At 34.8% G+C, this 5,365-nt stretch overlaps 1 pseudogene; it reads left to right on the top strand.

Annotated features, from left to right (window-relative positions):
* The first annotated feature begins 3,940 nt into the window (after positions 1–3,940).
* LOC109395042 (60S ribosomal protein L27a pseudogene) lies at positions 3,941–4,402 on the top strand (annotated as a pseudogene).
* Positions 4,403–5,365: the final 963 nt, after the last annotated feature.

Here is a 5,365-nt window from a genome sequence, read left to right as displayed (position 1 = left end):
TATTCAGCCATCTAAAAATAAAGCAGGACCCAGTGTCCCAAAATAGCACTGAAGATATACTGTTGAGCAAGTGTCCTTGCCATGCTCTCAATTCATGAGATACAATGTCACATATGTAAACAGAGTCACCATTTGTATTCCTCAAGACAAAGTTTGTCTAATGTCTTTTTTAAAGCTCTTAAACACTGTGTAATGCCACCTTTTAGAGGGCAGAGGGGAGAATGTTTTGTGTTCATGATTGGAAAGGATAATTTTGAATTGGAACTTGCATGATACAAATACTGATCAAGTATAATTAAACATGGTAAACTCCTTAACACCTTAGACTGCTGTGTTTCACAGTCTCAGAGCTCGCCCTTTCTGTGAATTTGCTTTACTTTTGGCCATTGCATGCTTTTTGCACAGAGTCATCATGGATTCCTTAGTTTCACTTATGTGGCTACCTCTCATGGGAGAACGATTCTCTTCCTAGTTCCTGGTCTAAACATCCTGAGAAAGGACTCTAACAGACCTGGGTTGATCCAAGGGACCACACAGAAGCAATTCACTGAGGACAGGGGAAAGGAGCAGTATTCCTAGTGGGCCTCCTGGGGTTAAATGCCTCTCTCTGGGACATGTACCTAGAGACAATACAGCAGGATCTCATAATACAGACTTCTTTATATTTTACAGCAGCAGAGCAAATTCAGGATTTTCTGAATTATGAATAATATTCAATTATGTTTATGAAAATAAATCTAAGTTTTATTAAAAAATTTAAAATTCACACAACAAAACTAAGAATATTTACAAGAAACTGATAATAAGTTATTTAATTAAAAATAATCATTGACTTCATATCATTAATAAAGTTCATATACAGAAAAAATATGGTTTTAATATTAAATTTCTAATTATATATATTCTTATTTCATATTAACATAGGAATGTATTGCATTATTTCCCAAAATAACTGGTAGTGTAGAATAATTCGGCTGGCATATGCCCATTTTCAGAACTCTTGAGAATATCTGAAATATGTGATCAGTATTGAGTCCAAGTTATACTGTTTATTTAACATCAAATGTTATACAAAGAGCCAATAAGAAGTATGTGGAGTGACCAGAAATACAAGAAATTCCTGAGATGCCTTAATCTGCAGAATTCATTTGCTCACAGGTAAACATCTGTCTAGAATAGACAATGCAATTTTATGATTTTCTCACTGAAAGGGGCCTAAAACTTCACTTTCTTATTGTGCTCACGCACAACCCTACTAATAAATAGTATACTTTTCCACTGGATTAACCATAGATACAACATTCATGAGAATTAAGGTTAGTCCAAAACATGTTTCCGATCTCCTTCAACATAATTATTATCTCCTTGTTATTTTTTAGGAAAAGCATATAATCTTGCAATCATGCCCTATCATGCTGTCTCTCTATCATTTGCTTAATCTGCTACAGGGAGGGAACTTCATTTCATTTCTGGTGGTCACTCTAGCTTTCCTTTCCTTTAATCCTATTTCAGAATTTCTTCATTCACTCTCTTGACATATTTCCTTCTAGTACTGCTTAGGTTTCTCTTCCAACACTTGTTTAAATAACAATGCCACAGAAAAGGACAATAAATACCAATGCCTATCTAAAAATCAAGGGCAATAAAATGCAGTACTTATCTAAAAGTATGAGGCTGAGGTTAAGCAAATAGAAATATTTTTTCATCCCTTTCTTCCTAATTCCTTCCCTTCCTTCCTTCTTCTTTGGGAAGAATTATTAAAAAAAAAATTGCTCAACTACTTTCACTTTGGAAGACAGAATAAAGCATGCAAGTAAAAATCAAAACTTGATTCTGATTAGTAATGGATGTTACCCAGGTACTTTTATTATTTAAAATGAATGTTATCAGTATATTAAACACATTAAAAAGGGTTTCGGGTACAGACATGGTGCTTCTAAAAAACTTATTAAAACAAATGATAAATTAATCTGGCTGTCAGAAATATGGTGGATGATACATTATGATGAAAATGAAAAGGAATGCTTTGGCAATTTTTCACAGAATCTTCAATTTAGAATGAAAAATAATTCAAATAAGGTCAACTGGGAGATAGAAAGGTGAATATAAAATGCAACCCATCATTTCAAGGAGATATCCTCTGTGTTGTAAATATGATTAATATTTTGAATTTTAAAAAGAAGTACAAATTCTGATAAATATGTAAAGTTATACTATTGACAGTAAAAGACCAGCATATTTTGGTAATTATTTTTTAAATCTACCAAGGAAGGGGGATGGAATGAGAAATGCCCTAATGCTAAGTAAAAAGTTTTAGATGGAAAGTGTAGAAAATATCAGGATAAGAGATGAAAGAAAGGAATTACAGAAAATATAGAGAGAGGGTTGGGGATGGTGTCTCAGAAAGTAGACAGCACTGCAGTGGAAATAAATGGTTCTGAGCATACTTAAGTCATCAAATCTCTTAAAGCATTAATTCCCCTCTTTTTCAGATGGGAATAAAACTACATGTGTGGACACTATTTATCATTTGGGTTCTGTGTTGGCTCCTAAAGAGTCCTTCCTGCCCTTGTCTTCCTCTCTTGCAAGGATTAAATGATAGTCTTGTCACCAAATATGAAGTATTCATAGAGCAGAGTTGTTCTGTTAGGCTGGCAGGCTAAGACTCAAACCAAATTCAAACTCCATTTCCACCATTTACTAGCCATTTATTTAATTTCCTAAACAGTGTCTGAGGCAGTAAGAATTATTTACCTATTGCCTGTGAAGCAAGTGAGAAAACTTTTGAATTATGTGCACAATAATTTACCCTCAGTCTGGGTTTGGTAGCATTTAGTATCTGTCAGGAACAAAACTAATTTCTCTTACTGCCCTTGGTACCTACGATTTCACACTCAAAATGGAGAGTTTGAAAAAGGAGAGAGACGCGTTCCATGCCATTATTCATTTCAATTAGAATTGCTGCTATTCTTTGAACCTGAAGCCACACGGTATTTGTTATTGCAATTCCAGTTAAGTTTATTGAATGAGGTTTTTCTGGAGTGGAATACTTTTGCCATATGGTAACACCTTTTTTTAATAGAAAGTATAATCAACTCTAACAAATCCTGAGAAAATGTTTAAGGGTTTATTTCATGTCTTTTAACATTATAAATTAATCTGTGCACACACAATACTATTATAAATAGCTAGCTAGAGCAAAGACCATCCACCCAACACCTGATTAATAAATTTACATTAACGTTAGCAATATTTAAGCTCATTCTGGGCCCCTACCTTATTCTATCCACTTCCCAGCCCACCNTCAAATGACAGCAATAACATAGATGTGAATGACTGTAGTACTTCCAAAAATGAACTAGTGCCATCTGTTGCAAACATGCGTCATGACTTTTCTGACAACCCATTATTTATTCAACTTTCTCTTTTGTTCTTTCAACAAGTTTTAAAATATTTTTTATGGTTCTCCAGACACTTTGATTACTTTAATTACTTTTGACAATCTTCTTCTAAGATTACTATTTCATTTTATTATTCCTACTTAATGAGAATTGGGCTCAAGTTGATCTTTCTGACAAATATTATTTGATGGCCTTCATTGAACTATAGGCTGTGATATGTGCTGTGTGTGACACTGGTCAGCAATACAGATAGAGATGCAATCTTGGATTCACACTGTACAAGTCACCTAGAAGGTGACATGAAGATGAATAAACCTCAGATGCACTAAGAGGTAGTGGTGAGAGTATATAGTTTCTAGGCAGCACATACAAGCCACAGCATGCCAAAGTAGAGGAATTGAGGAACTGTCAGGGAAAAATAAAACAAAAACTATAGTTCTTCAAAACCAAGGACTTTACTCCCTGGTCTCTTTCAGATGTTGTGCAGTGCTTTGCACATTCAACAAATAATGTGAGGCTCTTTCGTTTTGGCTGTCAACATGCCATCTAGACTAGGGAGGACCCAGAAACTTTGGGGCCACATGAGCCACGGCCATGGCCGCATTGCTTTGTATTCCCACAGGCGAGAACCAGAAGCATCCAGGAGGCCAAGGTACCACTGGCAGCATGCATCACCACAAGATCAACTGTGACAAATATCACCCAGGTTACTTTGGGAAAGTTGGTATGAAGTATTACCACTTAAAGAGGAACTGGAGCTTCTGCCCAACTGTCAACCTAGATAAACTGTGGACCTTGGTCAGCGAGCAGACATAGGTAAATGCTGCCAAAAATAAGACTGGAGCTGCTCCTATCGCTGATGTGGTGTGATCGGGCTACTACAAAGCTCTGGGGAAGGGAATGCTCCCAAAGCAGCCCGTCATCTGAACGCCAAATTCCTCCGCAGAAGAGCTGAGGAGAAGATTAAGGGTGTTGGAGGGGCCTGTGTCCTGGTAGCCTGAAGCCACATGGAAGGAAGTTCATTAAATGCTCAGGTGTGTCTTTCTCTTCAAAAAATAAAAATAAATAAATAATAATAAATAATAATAATGAGAAGTGATTAACAGGTAAGAAAAAATTTTGAGTAGTTTTGATTTCCTACATAATAGTCCAAAAACTTTTGAGAATTGTGAAATTAAACAGATTTATATATTTTTGTTGTTGTTGAATCATCTTTTACAATACCTAAAAATAAATGTAAAATCTCAACAAGTCAGTCCTAAAAAATATGGATGATTAAAATACTNGTAAATCAGCACCTTGTTCCATTTTTCGTAAATAAAGACAGGTCCTTCTATGAATGAGGAATTATGACGCTCACTGAAAGATGGCAAAAGAGTATCAAAAAAAATGGGCAATATATCATTGATTGATCTTTGTTCTTTATATAAATAAATGACCTCTGAAAAACAGACAAAATGTGTCATGACTTTTCCAAAGATAGATAGATAGATAGATAGATAGATAGATAGATAGATAGATAGATAGATAGATAGATAGCTATCCCTTTAATTCCTGAAATTTAAGGAGGACTCTCTTTCCCATTAGTAAATTAAGGTAACGGTAGCTATAAAATATTTGTTAACTGATTACTGTTTCACTTTTTCAGTAAATAATGTATTCATATGATTAAACACCAAAAGGCTTAAAGAAAATTGGCCATGGAAAGTCTTTCTCACTTCCGCTCTAAGCAAGTCTTATGACCCATTATTGGATTTGCATGTATACTGTTGGAAATATGTTAATGAACAAATAAGCAAATTAAAGATAGCGTTTTTTTCTCTTTACCCATAAATGAAAACTCACTCTTATGCACACTACCTTGTTACCAAATAAATGTTGGAAAACTTCATATCAATTAAAAAACATGCCCTCCTGTCCTCTCTATCACTTTTATTGTAACCCATTTGATAGAGTAAAAGTAT

Source organism: Hipposideros armiger, unplaced genomic scaffold (assembly GCF_001890085.2).
Source record: "Hipposideros armiger isolate ML-2016 unplaced genomic scaffold, ASM189008v1 scaffold_451, whole genome shotgun sequence".
Lineage (NCBI taxonomy): Eukaryota > Metazoa > Chordata > Mammalia > Chiroptera > Hipposideridae > Hipposideros > Hipposideros armiger.
The sequence above is the reverse complement of the archived record's forward strand: the minus strand, read 5'-3'. Positions and strand labels throughout refer to the sequence as shown.